Raw genomic sequence first — 22,370 nt, 5'->3', positions numbered from 1 at the left:
CTAAGTACCTAGGATCGAAAAATTTTGTTTGGGGTGGGTGGGGAGGTGGTCCACACCCAATGGGCTCAGAGTTTCCTCCTGGCTCTGCACTCAGAAATTACTCCTGGCAGACTGAAGGAACCATATGGGATGCAGGGTTTGGACCCAGGTTGGCTTCGTGCAAGGGAAATGCCCTAAATGCCCTACCCTCTGTGCTATCTTTCTAGCCCCTAGGAGTGAACTTTTTTTTGGGCCAAGTGGTAAGTCAACAGTTTCTCCATAGTGGCTGCATCATTTATTTCTTAGTAGCAAAAAACAAATTTCCATTTCTCTATAGCCTTGCTAATACATATCTTTTTTTTGTAACCATCCTAGTAGGTGTGAAGTGGTGAATTATGGCTAAGATTTCCATTTCCATAATGACAAATGGCATCAAGAATGTTTAGTTTTTTGTGCATTTGTCTATTTTCTTTTGGTTTTTGGGACACACCAGCGTTGCTCAGGGGTTACTCCTGGCTATCTGCTCAGAAATAGCTCCTGGCAGGTACGGGGAACCATATGGGACACCGGGATTCAAACCAACCATCTTTGGTGCTTGCAAGGCAAACACCGCTGTGCTATCTCTCCGGGCCCATTTTTCTATTTTCTTCAGAGAAATGTCTATTAAAATTAATTAACAACTTTAATTTAAGTAAAGTAAAATGCTTGATTAAGAGAAATTTACTCAGAGAAATATAGAAATATGAGTGGGGAGAGAGATTCATGTTCAAGAGAGGACTTATGTTTCTAGAGAAGGGAAAAAGCTCAGAGTACAAATTTCAGGTTGAAATGCAGGTTAAGCTTCAAGGGGTCGGGTATGTATTTTTTTTGTTGTTAAGTTGCAGAATTTATTTATATAATCTGAATATTAAATCTTTATCAGATGTATATATTGCCAGTTTTTGTTTGCATGGTTTTAGTTTGGGGGCCACACCCAGTGGTGTTCAGGGGTTAATTCTGGCTCTACACTTGGGAATTACTCCTGGCGATGCTTATAGGACCATGTGAGGTACTGGGATTTGAATCCAGCTTAGCTGTGTATAAGGCAAAGGCCTACCCTTTTTACTATTGCTCTAGCCCTATTTCTAAAATTTCTAAATATTTTCTTCTGAAACATTTTTTAAATTTATTTTATTTCCTTTTTTTTTTGTCATGATACTATCCTTCTGTTAGGGTCCGAGTTGACACCCTTGATGGCTCTAAGAGTCGAAGACCCACTTCCAATAATGTTTTATTTTGTTTGCTTTTTTTTTTTTTTTTTTGTCACACCCAGCAGTGCTCAGGGGTTCCTCCTGATTCTATGCTCAGAAATCACTCCTGGGAGGCTCGGGGACTATATGGGATGCTGGGATTCGAACCACCGTCCTTCTGCAAGCAAGGCAAAAGCCCTGCCTCCATGCTATCTTTCCGGCCCCCACTTCCAATAATGTATGGTGCAAAGGAAATTTATTCTGCTAGCCAAGGTCCAAGTCTTATCCAACTAAGGGAGTCTTGACAAGGACTCTGAGTCAAATCTTCAAACAGTAATATATAAATCACAAGCATTAACAGAACAATCATTTCACTGTATAGATGTCTTAATTAGTCACTAATTTTTTTGGCTCAACTTTGGTTGTCTAGGGATACTCTGATTCAAACCTTGGTTGTCGAAGGATACTCTGATTTGGAACTCTGGCTGTGAAGGGATACTCTGATTCAAACTTTTGTTGCCTGGTAGCCTTTTCAGATAGAACATTCCGAGCTCACCTCAACCCCTAGTTCCTCATGTACCAACTTTGGTTTTATTTCTGAGTTAACTCTTACTTACTTTGACTTATCTAAATTTTTTTTTTTTTTTGGTTTTTGGGTTATATCTGGCAGCACTCAGGGGTTACTCCTGTCTCTATGCTCAGAAATTGCTCCTGGCAGGCTCAGGAAACCATATGAGATGCCGGGATTTGAACCACCGACCTTCTACATGTAAGGTAAACGCCTTACCTCCATGCTATCTCTCCGGCTCCTTACCTAAACTTTTAACCTGTCTCAAGAACTACTTCACTGGGTAAGTGATTGAATCCAGGTCGCTTTGGTTCTTACATTTCAATGCATAAGTTTTTAATTTTGATGAATTCTAATTATTCTTTACCTTGACTTTTGCTGATATATATATATATATATATATATATACATACATACATATTGTTGTATATGAAAATATTTCCATAAGATTATTCTTTGCCTGTTGTCCCACCTTGACCTTCCAGGTGGGGTCGCTGTTGAGAGCCAAATAGTTTGGGAGCGAGGTGTTCAGGGTCTTTTGCCAGAGTTGGCTGGCTGAGTTGGCAAGGTGTGTTTTGGAGCTAGCAGCAGGCTGACAAAGGACTCTCTTCGCCCAACCTTTTACCTCTTAACCCTCCTGTCTGTGTGGATTATTTCCTGCGGATAAATATTACCAAGATCTCCCCCCAAAAGGGGACAAGGAGATGGGAATCAATTTCTCATTCTGAGAGCTCTTTGCGGATACACAACCAACAAAGGAGTAAACGGGACCTAACAAATGGGGCAACAACATGTATATATAAATTGTCAAATCCAATGTTAGAAAGAGTTCTCCATTTTCTTCTATGAGTTTTATAGTTTTTTTTTTTTTTTAATATTATTGTTTGGGAGCCAGAAGGATAATACAGGACTTAAGGCAAGCCTTGCATGTGGTGGCTTTAATAGGATCCTTAGCACTGCATTACCCCAAACACTACCAATAGTGGTATCTGATAACAGAGCCAGGCGTAAGACCTGAATACTGCTGGGTTTGGTCCACACTACCCCTTCCTCCAGAGTACTGTTTTGGTTCCTGGGTTATGCTACCAGTACTAAAGGGCTACACTCAGCTTGGTGCTTGGGAAATCATGTGGTGCTGGGAATCAAACTTGGGCCTCATAAGCATTTGTTCCAGCCCTTTGAATGCCTTCTCCAGCCCCTATCAGTTTTGTTATATTTAGGCCTTATTCTGTGTATTTTTCTCCCCACCATCTACCCACTAAGACAAGATAAACCAACTAGGTCATGCTTGTGCTCTCTCCCCCTTTTTACCAATACTTGCCTTTTAGGCTGTGTGTAGAGGTTATTCCTGACTCTACTCAGAAGTGACCCCCAGGAGTGATCAGTCCTGGGCTCTAAGTAGTGTCGGCTGCATGCAAGACAAGTGTTTTATCTTCTTTATTGTTTTTCTGGGCTTCATCCCTAAATCTTGTCCATTTTGTCTTCTGGTACTGCTTTCATTTGTCCACTTGTCTACATCTTTATTGCTGTATCACAAAGCTTCATGTTCTAACAAAGCTGCTTCTTCAATTTCCTTAATTATGGCTGGTTCCCACTTTCTAGGCTGGAGGCTATCCCTACAGAAGTAGTGGATTTCTCAGTATATTGGGCTTACCATGTGTAACTTCAACCGGAAGTCAAGGCACCAAAATACAGAGACCAATTTTCCTAGGAATGTGCGTTATCTTGTGTTGCTTGAGATTCAAAATTTTTTTCCAGATCGAACAGAGAAACAGTCGATCAGCAGGCAGGTATCCCAAACAATACACTGAGCTTTGCAAGTAGTGATCCCTGAGTACTGAGCCAGGAGTAAGTCCTGAATATAGCTGGGTATAGCCCAAAAACAAAGAAAAAAATCTGCAAGAAATGGAAATCCCATTTCCTAGTGACTGACATAAGGAAAATGGAGATCTCATCTCACAGGACTCAAGTCAGGCAGATTAAGCCGTAGGCAGGTCAGTTAAACTTGCTGTGTCTTGTGGCATCTACATCTTTTTCATCTTGCTGTTCTGTGCTATTCCTCAAAGTGGCAAGTACCATCAGGAAAAAAAGCAGCATATCTCCCTATGCACATGCAGTGGGAGCAAAAAAATCTTCCCAACTATCAGTTCTTGGCTTCACTGTATCAAGAAAATTAAGCCAACCAAGTGGCATGTACAACTTTGAGTCAAAGTCAGGCAAATTCTGGTTGCCACAGACTGAATAAGGATCACCTATGGAGTGAGCACATTTGAATAAAATTTAAGGGTCTGTTAAGGAAGAGGGGGAGACAGGCATGCCCACAGCCTAAAATGTTTTTTTTTTTTTTAATTCAAGGCTTATAAAATACCTCTCAAATATTGCAAAACGAAGTTCATTTACCAGAATATTAGGTGGGGCCTGAGAAATAGTACAGTGGGTAAGGTACTTGTATGCGGCTGACCTAGGTTCAAACCCTGTCACCCACAGGGACAAATCTTTTATTTATTTATTTATTTATTTATTTATTTATTTATTTATTTATTTATTTATTTATTTATTTATTTTTTTGGTTTTTGGGTCACACCCGGCAGTGCTCAGGGGTTACTCCTGGCTGTCTGCTCAGAAATAGCTCTTGGCAGGCACGGGGGACCATATGGGACACCGGGATTCGAACCAACCACCTTTGGTCCTGGATCGGCTGCTTGCAAGGCAAACGCCGCTGTGCCATCTCTCCGGGCCCAGGGACAAATCTTGGCACTGCTTGGTCCCCAGAATACAAATCCCTGAGCAACAACAGATGTAGCCACAAAACAAACAAAAAACCTTTTTAATAAATCAAACTGACTGAGTGACTGGAAAAGGCTAGAGTGAATGATTTGCACATGGGAACCCTAGGTCTGATCCCTGGCACTGACTGGTTATCCAGCATCATCAGGATTACATCCCAAAAGTCACCAGATATAGCCTCTAAACATAAAATAAAAATGTTATGTGAGATGTTGACAAACATCACCATGTTTGCACCCGGCCAGCTCCATAGATTTACTCTTTTCTCAAAAGAAACCAAGCTGTGAAAAATCATGGGTAAACTGACTATGCAGCTGAAAAGAGTCAAGCTTCTGTCCTGTTGAAGTCACACCTGCTGCATCCATCACCCATAATTACCACTCTGCCCTGCCTCACCACTTCTCTATGATTCTCTGCAGAGACACCAATCTGACCAAACTTCAGGTATGCTGGCATTTGGGCTGATGTCACCAGGGCTTTTTTGGTATGAGTTCAGGCATACTCCTTTCATATCTTCCTTCTTGCAGGGCCTGGCAGTTAAGAACATGCCGTACAAAAGCTTCAGTATCAGTAATAATGCACTGAATTCCTTAACAACAGGAACCAATTTAGATGCCAATGTATAGCTGAGGTCACTTATGTACTAAAACAAACGAAATAACAGAATATACAGCAAAAACAAGAGCTTACGAAAATGTCTGCCATTGTGTTACTTTACTGGAGACAATGATTTTCACAAATTTGTTTGCCATTATACTTAAAAATATTTTTCTTGGGGCCGGAGAGATAGCATAGCAGTAGGGTGTCTGCCTTAGATGCAGAAGGACGGTGGTTCGAATCCCGGCATCCCATATGGTTCCCTGTGCCTGCCAGGAGTGATTTCTGAGCGTAGAGCAAGGAGTAACCCCTGAGCCCTGCCGGGTGTGACCCAAAAACCAAAAAAAAATTTTTTTTCTTCTCTTCATTTCTTAAATTTTTTCTTTGTACTTTTTAAAATAACTTTCACATTTAAATGGAAGTAAATGTATTTCATAATAAACTTATTGGATAAAATGATTTTCAAAAATTTGCTTGTCACTCTTTTCTTCCTTTTTTATTTCTATTAAGAAATTTTTTATTTATTTATTTTTTGGCCATACCTGGTGATGCTCAGGGGTTACTCCTGGCTATGCACTCAGAAATCGCTCCTAGATTTGAGGACCATATGGGATGCCAGGGGATCGAACTGTGGTCCGTCCTAGGCTAGCGTGTGCAAGGCAGACGCCTTAGCGCTGCACCATTGTTCTGGCCCCTTATTTCTATTTTTGATAACTTAGCTCTTATCTGGAAATGTATTATGGTCACTATGCCAACTATGTAATGCATTTTTTTAAAATAAAGTAAAAAAATATATATTAAGTGAGGTTCACTAACTATAGGGAAAACAGAATGGTAGTCTTCACAGGGATTCTAAGCTTTTCATTAGCTATAGCACTTTTCTACAATTGTGCTCAATGTTTATGAGTAAAAAGGATACTAATTTTAGTTTCAGTATGACTTGACAAACCTAATACTATTTTTTCAGCTAAGAGGCTCTGACAGTGTCTGTCCTCTGTGAAAAATAATGCGATGCCTGATGGTCTAGGCTCAACCCATTACCAAATCTAGTAAGTGATCAAGTGCTGGTGGCTCATGATTTCTCCCACTAATTAATTGACTTGTATACTTTCCAAATTTCATTCATTTGCTTCCAAACTCATTTATACAAGAAGTATTTTGGAATTCAATTCAATACTGCCCCCAAATTAATAGGAGTGTAAAGAGATTTGAGTAGAAAAGTTGCTTGGAAAAGACCTGATAATAGGTTTGTTGGTCATGTATGGTACCTGCTAGTGCACAACCTCAGGTCATGTCCTTGGATAAAGAACCCTAAGCACTAGGAAGGATCCTAGGTACAAACAAATATGTATATAATACCTTTCTTATTAATTTTATTGGGGTACAAACAGATATGTATATGATAATACAAATTCATTTTCTCAATTTATTGAGGGGAATTGCATCACAACCAGTGGTACTCAGGAACTACTTCTGGTTCTGTGCTTGGGGACTTGTTCCTGGCAGTACTTGGGGGTCTTGTGGTACTGGGGTTCCCACCAGGGTCTGCCATATAGAAGGTAAGAGTTGTAAGCCCTATATTTTCTCACCATTAATAGCTTTTAAAATAAGACATGGAATATTGGGTATTCCTTCAAATGGTGGAACTTCATGGACGGATCTCTCTATGTGGGACATAAAGATATACAGCAAGGTAGCAACAAGGATCCAAAGGCAACACAATGGGGAAACTGACATACACAGCTCAACTGAGCTAAGCTGGGGTGAGGTGAGAGTGATGAGGTCCTTTGGGGAGGGAGACAGGTATACTAGTGATGCATGTGGTGTTGGTATAATGTCTATGAGAAACTATAATTAATAGTATTCTAGGCCAAAAACTTTTTTTAAATATGAAAAGTTTTTTTTTTTGTGGTGTTTTGGCCACACCTGGTGATGCTCAGCAGTTACTCCTGGCTATGTGCTCAGAAATTGCTCCTGGCTTGGGGGACCCATGTTGGGATGCCAGGGATCGAACACAGGTTAGCCGCATGCAAGGCAAATGCCTTACTGCTGCGCTAACACTGTGACCCCTGAAAAATCTTCTTAATTAGGCTTGTTCCTTGAAGCCCAAGTTTTCCCCTAAACACCTGCCCATCTCTATGTCTCTTTGCTTGCTCTTTCAACCTTCGTGTTCTCTTGTACACATATTCCTTTTTTCCTCCTCACATCTAAGTAAGTCCTCACTCAAAATCTATTTTACTTCAGGGGCTGGAGCAATATAACAGCAGGGCAGAATGTTTATCTTGCATGTAGCTGTCCCCAGGCTTGATTCTAAACTTCCCATATGGTCCCCCCAAGCCTGCCAGGAGTCTTTTTTGAGTGCAGAGCCAAGAGTAACCCATGAGCTCTGCTAGGTGTGGCCCAAAAAACAAAAACAAAAATCTTACTTCACTAACAAAATAATAATAAAACTTTAAAAAAAATTTAAAAAGTAAGGTAGAACTTTGTGGCCATCCTCTTACATGTGAATGAATTTGGTAACGAGTTTTCTAATCAACTTAACACAGTGGTAGCTATGGTGCACAACTCTGGAGACTAGATCTTTCCTTGATAGAGATGAAGATTTGTGTGTGTGTAGCTACCAGTGATCAGTCATGAGCAGCAGCCAGTCCTCCTGGACATGCATTCTCTAGCCCATTCTCAATGACTGCAGCTCTAACTGCGGAAGTGAACCCTCACCAAAGAACATTAATTCACATATATCGAGTTTGGGGTGAGCAGGCTATGATGGGATCAATGAACCAGGGTCCCACACATGTAGGTATATGCTCTGCACCAGAATGATCTCCCCCAACCATCAGATACTTGTTGACTTTTGTGTTCCAACTACTTTTATTTTACTAAAAGGAAAACAGAAGTTTTTTCTTAAAAAAAAAAAATGCAGATGGATTTCAATTTCAATTGGGTTTGTCGTAATTTTTACAAATCCACCAAAGAAATATTTAAACATACTACACTTGGTATAGCTAATACACAAAAAAATCTGAAGGAGCACTTTTGGGAGAGTTTATGGCAAAGTAGAAAACTGATTTAGTACACTCACAAAAGTCCTATTATCCACATTTAATTGAATTTAGTATATGATAAAATATAAATACATAACAATCTGCCATTTCTGATCATGGATAGTCTTTTATGTAACTAAAATTTGGGTCCAACATTCTATAAATAGAATAACCACACCTGTAAATTATCAAGAAAGTGTGCAGATATAAAAGAAAACACATTTTATATAAATTATAGAGGACAGTGACAATTACTTTTCTAATTAAATTTTTATAAAATAAAGTCAAAATGTATTATTCTGTGAACTGCTAAGAGTGCATAAATACTGCAGTCCTTTCAAAAGATAGTGGTCACTTGTGAATGTTATCTTTTCATATATTTTTTTTAGTTCTTAACTGGAGTAGAGCTTCCTTTTCATAGTCTTCTTCAGGTGGTGGTAGTTTGGTAAGATTTTCATGAGGAAGTCCAGCTGTAGTGTCCTGGGGCTGAAAAGATAAAATGATTAAGAATTGATCTGTGGGGGTCGGAGAGATAGCACAGGGGTAGCACATTTGACTTGTATGCAGCTGACCCAAGTGGATGGTGTTTGAAACCTGGCACCTCCATACGGTCCTGAGCCAGCCAGCCAGGAGCGATTTTTGAGTGCATAGCCAGGAGTAAACCCCGGAGTGCCGCCAGGTGTAACCCAAAAACAAAACAAACAAACAAAAAAATTGATCTGTGGGGCCAGTGGAATAGCATAGCCAGTAGGTGTTTGCCTTGCATGTGCCTGACCAAGGCTGGATCCCAGCATCCCATATGATCCTTCTCCTGCCAGGAGTAATTTCTGAATGCAGAGCTAGGAGTATACCCTGAGTGCTGCCAAGTGTGGCCTCCAAAACCTAAATAAACAAACAAATAAATTTCATCTGTTCAAATGCCTGATTTTATTTCTCAAGTGATATATCAAGTGAATTTTGGGGTCACACACCTGGTATTCATTGGTTACTCCTGGCTTGGTGTTCAGAAGAACCGACTGAATTTAGAAATTTACCCTTTCTAAGCTCCATTTTATCACTGAGATAGCTCTGAGCTACCTCGATGAACCTACTCTATTACTTTTTTTTTTTATATTGAGGCATTATGACTTAGTTATTTTGTGACTAAGTTTTCAGGTGTACAATTTTTCCAACACCAATTCCATTACCTAGAGTTCAATCCATCCACTAATCCCCCAGTTTCCCTCCTGTCCCCCAGTCTGTCTCCATGGCAGGTACCTATCTTTTTATTTATTTATTTATTTTTGGTTTTTGAGCCACATCCGATGACGCTCAGGGGATTACGCCTGGCTATGCGCACAGAAATAGCTCCTGGCTTGGGGGACTATATGGGGACACTGATCCAACCGTGGTCCATTCTAAGTTAGCAAGTAGCAAGGCAAACGCCTACTGCTTGCACCACCGATCTGGCCCAGCCTTTTCTTTTTCTTTTATGCAGTGTGGTTTACAATACCATTACTGATAGGGTTTCATGCCTAGTACTTTACCTCTCCAGCCAACCCCCCTCAAAGAGTTGATGGCTTCACCAGTGTCCTAGTGGCTCTTATCCTTGTCTTGTTCCTCCCCTTTACCCCAGAAGCAAGCAGCTCCTACTGAAGATCAATTCTTGTGTTATTTCTATTGCCTTTGTGGATCTTTTATTCCCCTACTATCTTTCTTATTTCACTTATGAGATCATTTTGTATTTGTGCCTCTTCCTCTAACTTCACTCAGCATGATATTTTTCAGATCCATCCATAATGGCAGCAAATTGCATGATTTCACCTTTACCTTTGGCAGAGTAGTATTCCATGGTGTAGAGTGTACCATAGTTTCTTTATTCACTCGTCTGTATTGGGCACTTGAGTTGTTTCTAGATTCTGGCTATTGTGGAATAGGCTTGATGATACAGGCAGGCAAATATCTTTTCCTGCACTGTTGTTATTGGATTATTGTTATAATCCAAAAAGTGAGATTTCTGGATCATATGAAAGGTCAATACCTATTTTTTTGAGGAGTGTCATATGGGTATTAACCTAACTCTATTCTTAACTTTTTTTTTTTTTTTTGGTTTTTGGGTCACATCGGACCCGGCAGCGCTCGGGGGTTACTCCTGGCTCTCCACTCAGAAATAGCTCCTGGCAGGCTCAGGGGATCATATGGGATGCCTGGATTTCGAACCACCTTCTTCTGCATGAAAGGCAAGTGCCTTACCTCCAATGCTATCTCTTTGTCCCCTTAACCTGCGTTTTTTAAGAGGGGGACTACAATGTAGCCCCAGGAATAGAGCTAAACATACAGTGCATGTTTATTTTTAAGCTATGTGAGTAGTTGATAAAACCAAGTTAGTTGTTTAATTTACAAACACTGATTATTTCAGAGTGAATTAGGAGTCTGGCTTTGTTTATTTAGAAGTTTGTATTTTTTATTTATTTGTGCACACCCTGCTATGCACAGGAGTAACTCAGTGTCTCTACACTCAGGCAGACTTGGGAGACTGTCTGGAGTGCCAGGGATCGAACCCAGGTCAGCTGCATACAAAGCAAATGGCCCTACTCACTCTGGCCCTTGAATTAGAAGTTTGTAAGGCTTGGTTTTAAACAATTTTTAATAATAATAATAATAATAATAATAATACCTCTAGATTTTCATCACAATTAATTTGTCACTCCCACATCCCTACACACAAGTATATGCCTCCTTCTCTGAGTCATCTCCCTGTCACCATCTGTCCCCAACTCTTTAAAGGGAGCTTCAGTACCTGTGGTCGCTCAGTCTGCACCCGACGAAGGCAGTCCTGCACCATAGATCACTGTAATTCTCAAGGGATGACTTCAAAGGTATTCCAGGTTACAGCAGGCTCCAATGATGCAGCCCACTTGTTAATATTACGTTTCTGCCTACATAAGCTGTAGCACAAGGCATAACAGAAAGAGCAGCAATTTAAGGCTTCAGAGAAGGTCTCATTCCACCATCCTGGGCCCTGTGGATGCCTAATGGACCTCCACCATGACAGATAATAGCTGAAAGACTGTGGGCCACAGGCCATTTTGGAGGGTTGGGAGGTATCTGGAACCAGAGGAAAGTAAGCACTTAGCTCTTCTTGGGAGTGATAGTGTTTATGTTCAAGATGAAATGGGATTTTAATCTGGGTAAGAGATATACAAAACAAAGAATACCATGACTCCAGTGGTAGGCCTAACAAAACCAAGAGCAATCTTGGGCAAGGGATCTTGTGCCCATGGAAAGCAGTGGCATGGTTCAAGAGCTAAATTCCGAAGCAAACCTTCCTCCTGAGGCCATGGACACAGAATCCATGTGCTGTGGTACCCCTCAGGGATTTTAAATTTATTGAAAAGTTAAATAAAGTGTAGATTTTTTTAAGCCAGTAAAGGGATTGAGCCAGAGTGACAGTACAGTGGGTAAGGTGCATACTAGGAGTAACCCCAAGCATTGCTGGAAGTGGCCCAAAAAACAATTCAAAACAAACACAAAACCAACCAAGTAACCAAAAGTTGCAATAATTATGAGGTGGAATACAGTTCCTGGTATTTCCTTTGTTCCTGATAGGTTAAAGGGCCCTAGAATGAAAGGAAGTGCACTACAACGTAAATATGGACTTCTTTTTAGTTATCATCAGCCAATAGTTTTGTAGCGAAAATCTTCACCTGAATTTTATTGGTTTAATTAAATCGACTTAAATATGGATGGTTATTTTTCTTAATATATTAACCACACTACTAGATTAGGCCTCTTCAAAGATAATAAGTCTCACAGTGTTTAGCCTAATCCCAACACCACCTTCCTTTCAAGTACAGTACTTTATCAGAATTTGTACTCAGGTTGTTTCCCAGAATGCAAAGCAAGAAAAAAAGAAGAGATCATTTTTACAATAAAAATCTAAACATGGACCAGAGTAATAGTACAGTGGACAGGGCATGTGCTTTTATTGAGACCAACCCAGGTTTGATCCTTGGCATTCCATCTGAACCCCTGAGCCTGCCAGGAGAGATCCCTGAGTAGAGAGCCAAGAGTCTTCCCCAAGCACTACTAGGTATGGCCTCAAAACAAAATAAAACAAAAACAAAACAATCCAAGGCATGGTTTACCTTTTGATTTCAATGACATTATTAGTCTCCATTTTCATGGCTTTGGGAATCTGTGAGCTAGTTAAGCAAATATTTAAAGTATGTTTGTGTCCCCTCCACCCCCATTTCTTTACTAGGCCCGCTTTCTGCAGAGGACAGAGGCGTGGGGCAGGGAGTGAGACACACTGGTTCTAACTGTAACTCCTTATTCAGGGAGCCTCAAAGTAAAGTTTTACTTTTTCAGTTGTTTCCATGGTGGGTTGCGCCAACTGGCTCCAGCCCCCAAAACCAACACTTTTTAAAGAAAATTCCAAAACTAGGGTTCAGGGAGGTGGCTCAGTATTAAAGTATGTGTCTCACATGTATGAGAAATTTTGGTTTTATACCCCCCCAAGAAAGCCCCCCAAATTGGTAGTGATTTCATATATTTTCATGTAAACATATAATTCCCTTAATATAACAAAATAGAGGTGTATAAAAATCAAACTATTAACTTTTCAACCCAGCTGATTTGGTTCACTTAAATTTGCAAGCATTATTCCATGCCATTATGATCTCTAAATGATTGCTTAATGGTCCTAATGGTCCATTTTAGGCTTATAGCTGAATGTACTTAACTACTTTGCTATTATTGAACATTTAGATCCCCCCTCCCCCCGTACTAGGTATTTTCTTTTTTTTTTTTTTTTTTTTTTTTTTGGTTTTTGGGGCCACACCCGGTGACGCTCAGGGGTTACTCCTGGCTATGCGCTCAGAAGTCGCTCCTGGCTTGGGGGACCATATGGGATGCCGGGGGATCGAACCGCGGTCCGTCTCCTAGGCTAGCGCAGGTAAGGCAGGCACCTTACCTCGAGCGCCACCGCCCGGCCCCCATAGGTATTTTCTTTTATAAAATAATGTTTTGTGTGTCAGAGAAATAGTGAAATACGTGATTTGCCTGGTACTACGTGGTTCCCAAGTAGTGAACCCTGAGCACAAAACATCATTGGGCTTGGCTCCAAAATTAAAAAAAGAAAAAAAATTACAGGTACCATGAAAAAATACTTACTGTTTTTTAAAGATTACACAAAGTAAAAAAACTAAAGAGGGGCCAAAGCGGTGGCACAAGCGGTAGGCCTTTTGCCTTGCATGTGCTAACTTAGGATGGACTGCAGTTCAATTCTCTGGTGTCCTATATGGTTCCCTAAGGTAGCATCGATTTCTGAGCACATAGCCATGAGTAACCTGTGGGTGTCACCAGGTGTGGCCACAAAACAAAACAAAACAAAAAAAAAAAAACTAGAAAAGTCTGGGAAGTGAACTGAAGGCCCTTGTTTTCAAAGCACGAGCTCAGCCCACTGAGCCATCTCTCTGGCCCTATTGCTGTTTCACACCTACAGTCACTGTTATTTGTCAGTATGTTGGAAGCAGCAGCAAGAGAGATAAGATGGGAGTTCAAAATGCTGAGTTGATGCTGGTTATCTGTGTGTATCTGTCTAGAATAGTTTACTTCCTTTAAGAGAGATAAGAGTGAAGCTCTGGAGTTGATGCAATGGTGCCCTGAGCATGGTGAAGAGTGACTTCCCCCATCCCCAAGTATCACCAGACATATTTCCAAACCTGCAAAGATACCCCCCCTCCAGAAAACAGCCAAAAATTTCATATACTGAAAGAAGATAACTACTTTTGATTACTGAAACTAAATCTTTTCAAAGAACTAAATATTCTTATTCTCCAAATTTTATAACATGTACATAACAAATATACTTAATAAATTATGACCCTTTTTATGAAAATTTGGATTCTGAGACAACTGGAAATGATTTATCTAAAAGTCACCGTAAAGGATACAACAGCCAACTTCAAACACATTATTGGTGCCAATGATCATAGGTTTGGGGATCTGGGTCTTCAGTGTCAGGGGTAATATTATCAGGATAACTGTCCAAAAAGGGGATAAATTACCAAAAAAGTTAAAAAATGTAGTAAACAATGCTCCTATTTTAGAATTTAAGTTTATTTTCTCAAATATCAAGCTTAAAATGTAATTTTTTTCCTTTTTGCTTGTTGGTCACACCTGGTGAAGCTCATTGTTTAATCCTGGCTCTACACTCCGGGCTCACTCCTGGTAGAGCACAGGGACTGTACGGGTTGCCAGGGTTCGAACCTTGTAAGTTGCATGCAAGACAAGGCATCTTACCCACTCACTGTACTATGAATTGGCCCCTGCAAAATATATTTTTGTTGTTTTATTTTTTGTTTGTGTAACACCGGCAGCACTCAGGGGTTACTCCTGGCTCTGTGCTCAGGAATTGCTCCTGGGGGTTGGAGCCATAGCACAGCAGTAGGGTGTTTGCCTTGCACATGGCTGACCCAGGACGAACCATGGCTTCGATCCCTGGCATCCCATATGGTCCCCAAGAGCCAGGATTGATTTCCAAGTGCAATAGCCAGGAGTAACCCCTGAGCGTCACCGGGTGTAGCCCAAAAAACCAAAAAAAAAAAAAAAAAAAAAAAAAAAAATCTCTCCTGGCAGGCTTGGGGGACCATATGGGATGTCAGGGATTGGGGGTTGAACCTAGGTGTGTTCTGGGTCACTGCATGCAAGGCAAATGCCCTACCAATGTGCTATCTCTCTGGGCCTACTATTTCTTTTTACTTTTTTGTTTTGGGGATACATCCCAGTGACCAATTGGGTTATTCTTGGCTATGCGCTCAGAAATTGCTCCTGCTTGGGGGACCATATGGGACGCTGGGGGATCGAACCGTAGTCTGTCCTAGGTCAGTGAGAGCAAGGCAAATGCCCTACTGCTGCACCATTGCTCTGGCCCTGTGGCCAGCTAATTATTTTTTTTTTTCTTTCACATGTATTTTATTTTAAAAAATATTTTTTAATATCTTTATTTAAACACCATGATTACAAATATGATTGTAGTTGGGTTTCAGTCATGTAAAGAACAGCCCCCTTCACTCAGTGTAACATTCCCATCACCAATGTTCCAAATCTCCCTAATACCCCAACCCCGCTAATTATTTCTTAATTCAAGCAAATTACTTTGATGCTAAGAAGACATGATTTTGTTTTAAAAAAAGAAAAGCTACTTTTATGATTAAAAAAGGAAAAGAAAAAAGAGATAGTGAAATACAAAGATGCATGTAGAAACACAGTTTTCCTTAAGCTTTTCTTTAAGTTTACTTCATGTCCAGAGGATATCTCTAGGACAGAGATAAAAGAAAGAAGGCTAGAATTTTTGGCTTGTTAAAGTGGAATCAAACTCATGTCCACCTTGAAAAAATTTTCCACTCTTAACAATGATTCAAGATTGGGAAACGGGCGAGTGGGTGTTAGAATGTTTTATATATGAAATCCTACCACTAATAGTATTGTAAAAGAGATCTAAAATTAAATTACGACCTAAAAAACAAGGTTGTGAAACATAGTTTTCACATAAAGTTATTATCTTACGTTGCTAGGTAGTTAGATAAAATATTTGGAACGTAAAATGTTTTTTTTGGTTTAAGAGATCATGCCATTTAAAACTCTGACAGCTGAGGTGTTGCAGACTATAGCTGCTATTAACAGATTCACATGAAAGGTGCCCAAAAATATGATCTAAAAGAAAATTAAAAAAAAACAAGCAGCTAAATATAGCAAGAATCTCCCAAAATCCTACATAAATATTAAGGATACATCAATCTCTTTATCAATTAAATATGTTCCCAAGAACTATCTTACTTAGTCTAGGCACTGCTGTTATAAATTAAGTTTTAGCTGACTATTCTGCCAAGATCTTATCTAAAAAGCCTTACAAATGCTTATAAAAAATTTCATAAGTATTACAGTCTAGTTCACCATGCACAAGTTCTAATGTTTTATTATTCCTTTATAATCCTTAAAGATTAGTAATTTGGGGCTGGAGCAATACTACAGCACAGCAGGTTGGATACTTGTCAACCAGGGTTCAATCCCTAGCATCCCATAGATAGTTCAGTTTCACCAAATCAAATGTAACCCCCTACTTATAAAATTAGGAATTTCCTCTAGAACCCCAAAATGTAATTTTACAAGTGAAAATATATTGTGAAAATATATTGTAAAAATATGTGTAATATGTTGTGATAATAATATATAAGATTAATATGTAATAAAGTATATTGTGAAATATATATAGTGCTACATTCATGTGTCTGGACATAAAATAATAAGATCATCAAAACCAAGAAACCCAACTAAATGACTCTCTGGAATGAAGAGGTCCAAAAAGCACTGGGACATGAAAGGAAATATCTGCCAGAAGACTAGACAAGGCAATGATATAAGGGAGATTATCAGGCTATGTCAAAGACTCAATAGCCATCAACAAGTTAGCTCACCATGACATATTTATTCATCTGTCTTCACTTTTAACTAATTACTGGAAAATTCTGGAAAGTGATGGTCTGACTCTAGAGTGCACATTCCAAATGCAAGTCATTAAAGGTTCCGACAGCTAAATGACTAAGAACATTTTTTGGGCATGCAGTTACAAAGGTACCTGTCCGAATCTCACCCACTCCATTTATGATAAGTGCCTGCTCTTTCGATTAGGTTTACCTTCACCAATCACTATTGGCCCAGCTTCCCGCAATAATCCGTGCTTTTGGGTGGATCACAGTCCTGGGTCCTGGGGAAAGTATGATAAAAAGAAATGATGGGAGAGGCTATGGGAGGTGACTAAAGGTAGCCAGGGCTGCTGGGAGATACATTTTCTAAGTTGTGACAGGCATCACTCTAGGCCCTTGAAGATAATGCTATCTCCCTGTTATCACTGGTGTTAGAGTCAAATCTCAAGACAAAGTGATTGGAGACAACACAGGCTTAGGACTCAGACAGGTGCTTACCTTCTATTCTTAAACCTCTTATCTCAGCAGTAAAATGGAGGGTAGTGCTGAGTTGCCTAAGGATTTAGGTGAGGGACTGGAAAGACAGCATAGTGCTAGGGTGTTTGCCTTGCATGCAGCCAAACTGGAAGGGACCTGGTTCAATTCCCGACATTCCATATGGACCCCCATCCTGGCAAGGGCCATTTATGAATGCAAAGCCAGAAGCACTGCTGGGTGTGGCCCCAAAAACTAAACAATCAAGTAATCAATAAAAAGTTAAAAAAAAAAAAGGATTAGGTGAGACAATATGGGGCCAGCGAGGTAGCACTAGAGGTAAGGTGTCTGCCTTGCAAGGGCTAGCCAAGGAAAAGATGGCAACCAGATCCCCCGGCATCCCATATGGTCCCCCCAAGCCAGGAGCAATTTCTGAGCGCTTAGCTAGGAGTAACCCCTGAGCATCAAATGGGTGGTGGCCTGAAAAAAAAAACAAAAAACAAAAACAAAACAAAAAAAAAGGTGAGACAATATTTGTAGACAAAGCATTCAAGCACATAGCTGACAACAATGATAAATTCCCCTCCTTCCTTTCTCTCATCAAGGGTTTTCTTCTCTTAGTGAGCCACAAAACCCTTTAGGCAATGTACCACAGGATTGATTAGTCTTTTTAAATTGTGATTAAGAGGAGATATGGGGTGGAGGAAAGTGGGACACTGGTGAAGGGATTGTTGTTTGAACACTGTATACTTGGAACCCAATCATGAATAACTTTACAAATCATAGTGATTAAATCTTATTTCTTTATTTAATTTTATTTTTTGGCGATTAAATTTTAAAAACAATTTTTTTTGGCAGTTTACGGAAAAATATGGAATGCTTCACGAATGTGTGTCATCCTTGCGCTGGGGCCATGCTAATCTTCTCTGTATCGTTCCAATTTTAGTATATGTGCTGCCGAAGCAAGCACTAAAAACAATTTTTAAATAAGCAATATGGAGGGACCGGAGCAATAGCACAGTGGTAAGGCATTTGCCTTGCATGAGGCCAACACAGGACAGATGGTGGTTTAAAATCCTGGCATCCCATATGGTCCCTGTGCCTGCCAGGGCTGACTTCTGAGTGCAGAGCCAGAAGTAACCCCTAAGCACCACCATGTGTGGCCCCAAAACCAAACAAAAAACAAAAACAAAAGCAAAAACAAAAAACAAGAAGCAATATGGGTGGAATGGGAGTCAGAAAAGATGAAAACCAATCTTAGTTTTATTACTCTTTCACTATCCCTGGAGCTTGGGGAGGAGAAGGCCCAGTGGGCGGCAAGCATGTGATTTGCTTGTCGGAGATTCAGGTTCAATCCCCAGCACATGATCTCCCACTACCACCAGATAAGAACATATCTGTCATTTGATTCAAGTCTGATTTTGGCCAGTTAAAAAGGTTGGAAAAAATTCAAGGGTGGCCCTGGCATGGAAGAAGCCAAAAGTTTTTATTGGAGTTCTGGGACTCTGATACAGGGAGATGCGAGACAAAGGTTCCATAATCAAATGAAGGGGGCTCGCAGTGTCCCTGATCTCTGCTCCAGGGGGAGAGGGGGACTGCATTACCCAGAGGGAAAGAAACATTTGCTCTGGAATGTGACCACACTCTCCCCCACAGCTCATGGGTCTATCTATAGTTGAGGACACAGGCCCTTCTCTGTCTCTCCATTCAAAATATTCCAGTCCCAGCATCAAGGCTGCTTCCATTGATAAATAAGGGTCTGGCAGGACTCAAGAAAATGAGAATCTATGAAATTTAGCTCAACTGCACACAGGTTCTGAGCAGGGATGCAGCTCAGCACTAAATCCTTGCATGTGTGAGGTCCTGATCTGATGCCTGGAACTGAAAAAAAACAAAAACAAAAACAAAAACAAAAAACCAAACAAAAACCTGGGAACTTCATCATGACCTGACACTATGAGCTAACAGAAGAGATCATAGTAAGCAAAAGAAATCCTGGTCTAAAAAGGGAAGAGACCTACTCAAGTATCTCAGAATATTAGAAAATTTGTGTTTCTATATGTGATTTAAAAAGCTACTATGTTTTGGGCATTCAGTGTTCCAGCCCCAATCCTAATACAAGTATCAACTTCCCTCCATCAATGTGCCCAGGTTCCTTCCCATAAACCTCCACCCACCAAGCCTGTCATCTTGACAGAAACCTTTTTAAGTCTGGATGAGGGAGGATGAGGGAATGTGATGGTTTTAAGAAGGCATCAACCTTGGCCCCAGACTATTGGGAGAACAAAAGTCATGGTATTTTTAAGGCAGTAAAAACAAAGATTCCTTTAAAAAGGAAAAGTGGACCCAGAGATCATCGGTGTTCCCAGAGGGGAAAGAGGGAAGCACAAAACTCCCAGAAAGAAAGAAGAACTAAAGGGCACCCAAGGACAGAAATTCTGATGCCCAGTGGACTATCCAGAGCCACTGAATATTCTGCTTCGTTGCAAGCTACAATTCTGACAAGCATTCTACAGAGTCAACCCGAGAGCAGAGAAAGACAAAGCTGCCGCTGGAAACTGTGTTTCTTCCAAAGCTCCTCTAAAGTGTGACTCTGAAAACAATCTATATTTTCACCTTCATAACTTATAAAAAAATACATGTCTCTGTGCTCACTTCAGCAGCACATATACTAAAATTGGAATGATTCAGAGAAGATTAGTATGGCTCCTTGTGCAAGGATGACACGCAAATTCGTGAAGCGTTCCATATATTTTTTTTAAAAACAAACAAACAAACAAACAAACAAAAAAATAGATGTCTATGAAGAAAATAAAAATGGACCCCGGGGTATGACAGTAGTTTTGAGTGCCTGCCTGGCAACCTTCCAAGCATATGGCCATGAGCTCAAGTCCTGGGTGTGTTACATGTGCTGGACCTGATACTGCAACTGCTCTTTGAATGTGGCAGCCCTGCTGCTGTCTGTGAGCTCCAGCCAAATCAATATAAAACACACATACACAGCCCAAGATAAAGAAAAGTATTTGAAAATAATAACTATTTGTCAGGGCTGGAGAGAGAGAGAGGAGAGAGAGAGGGAGGGAGGGAGGGGGGAAGAGAGAGGGAGGGAGGGGGAAGAGAGAGAGAGAGAGAGGGAGGGGGAAGAGAGAGAGAGGGAGGGGGGAAGAGAGAGAGAGGGAGGGGGAAGAGAGAGGGAGAGAGAGAGAGAGAGAGAGAGAGAGAGAGAGAGAGAGAGAGAGAGAGAGAGAGAGAGAGAGAGAGAGAGGAGAGCTCAGAGGACTGAACACATGCTTTAAGTATGAAGGGTCTCGGTTTGATCCCCAATGACACATGTCCCTTGAGCATCACCATGAACAATGTCCCGGTACAGAGTAAGGAGCAGCTCTGAAGAACCACCAGGTATAGCGCTAACCACCAAACAACCAAAATATGAGCTCTTTTAATCCTACGCTTTCTTGTTATAGCATTAGTTATCATTATTAATAATTAATGGGATACCATTATTAATAAATAACAGGAAATTTTGGGCCACAGAGCTCAGCACATGCTTTGTATTCAGGAGGTTTAGATTCCCATCAATCGTGTTGTCCAGGAATGGCCCTGAGCACTGAGCCAGGAATGGCTCCTGAGCACACCAGGTGTGGCCTGAAACAAAGGAAACAAATTAGAGGCCTGAAATTAGAGGTGCTGGCAGTGGGTTAGGGAGATGGTGATTTAGACACTACCACCCTGCCACCTGGTGGTAGCATGCCCAAACTACAGCTCCTGGTGGTTGAGAACAGAAGCAACAATGGTTAAACTATGAGGTGCCAGCGGGGACAATATATGGAAGAATGTCCCAATCTTTTCCATGGCCATCTGAGGCAGAGCCCAGAAGTGCCCATACTTAGGCTCTCTAATTCTATCAAAAGCTGCTGGCTCTGGAGAAAAAAAATGGAAGCATACTAAATCTTTGGCTATTGCAGTGATGACTTTATAACTGATACAGTAAGTTTCACAAATATAATTGCTAATGAATTTTCTCCCCTTCCAATTTTTCTTAGTTCTCTGTTCACTTTCTTAATAACTTTGCTTTCTGTCATCCCAAAACAAATATATTATAATCAGTTATGTCAACAATGATACATTTTCTTTAAAGAAATAATTTAAATTAAAAAAAAACAACAACTGCTGGTTTGATGGGCTTGAGGGGCAGCTGACAATACAGCCAGGGGCAGTGGATTCTGGACAAATGGTTCAGGCCAGCAACCTCCAGAGTAGGGCCGCAGCAAGGCCCAGAGGCCCCAGCATTGCTAGCATGTTCTGCATGCACAAAGCACTTTTACCTAAATGGGTTTGAATTCAAACCAAGTTTTAGGGTCTAAGGTTAAAATGCTTTAAAAATAAGAATCTGTCACCATGGGAAGTGTTTTTTTTTTTTTTTTTTTTATTTAACGAAACCTGTTGTGAACCTTCTTGGAGCTTTTTCTGGCAGGGCAATTTGTATATTTTCTTACTAAATGTGCTGAAACCCTATTTGGCTTATCTCCTTGTTTGGATAAATGTGTCGGGTTAGAACTGTTTTACTAGCTGATGAATTATTTTTCTAAATGCTTGGCTGGGCTTGATGCCACACAGCCAGAAAGACATTCCTCGCATTGAATTTTCTTTCCCCTCATTTGGTAAAGGACATTTTCCCTGTCTATCTCTGCCATGGAAAGCAGTCTTTGTGTACATTGTCACATTGTCATTACATAGTTCAAAATAGCTGCCTGCCAGCTCTGTTGAAAATTAAAATAATTATTTTGACCTCTACGCAGAAATATCAGTCAGAACTGCTTAGTGTTTGGTGGACTTCTCAAATCAAAGTCACGGTTCTGCCTTGTTGGAAACCATTTTCACAAGAAAAGGAAACATTTGGTTGCTATTAAAAACCCTAAGGGAGAAGAGGACAAAGTAGCACATGGAATAAAATGTCTTTTTTTAATCACAAAACTTCCCACTTGCAGAGTTCCACCTATGCATTACAGGGTCCCATGCAAGCCCCCTCCTAATCCCCAGAGACCACCTTCAGTCATCAGTGGAACTCCAAGATTGGGCTTCCAGGCTCTTTTCTAAAACATCCCTAAATTTCTCAAGACATGTTAAGAGTTAACAAGGAGTTATCATAGCACAGAAAATAAACAAGGTCACCTGCTAAGCTAAAAAAACTGACTAAAAATGATTCCTACTTGGCATATTCTAA

General features: G+C 40.4%; 2 non-coding genes across 2 annotated transcripts; one reads left to right on the top strand and one right to left on the bottom strand.

Moving 5' to 3' along the window:
• Window positions 1-18,011: 18,011 nt before the first annotated feature.
• Window positions 18,012-18,116, bottom strand: LOC126008426 (U6 spliceosomal RNA). Its single transcript, XR_007495758.1, has one exon. It is a non-coding gene; the product is annotated as a U6 spliceosomal RNA (small nuclear RNA).
• Window positions 18,117-19,793: 1,677 nt separating this feature from the next.
• LOC126007413 (U6 spliceosomal RNA) lies at window positions 19,794-19,901 on the top strand. Its single transcript, XR_007494988.1, has one exon. It is a non-coding gene; the product is annotated as a U6 spliceosomal RNA (small nuclear RNA).
• The last annotated feature ends 2,469 nt before the right edge of the window (window positions 19,902-22,370 follow it).

Source organism: Suncus etruscus, chromosome 4 (genome assembly GCF_024139225.1).
Source record: "Suncus etruscus isolate mSunEtr1 chromosome 4, mSunEtr1.pri.cur, whole genome shotgun sequence".
Lineage (NCBI taxonomy): Eukaryota > Metazoa > Chordata > Mammalia > Eulipotyphla > Soricidae > Suncus > Suncus etruscus.
This window is presented reverse-complemented; position numbering and strand designations above follow the sequence as displayed.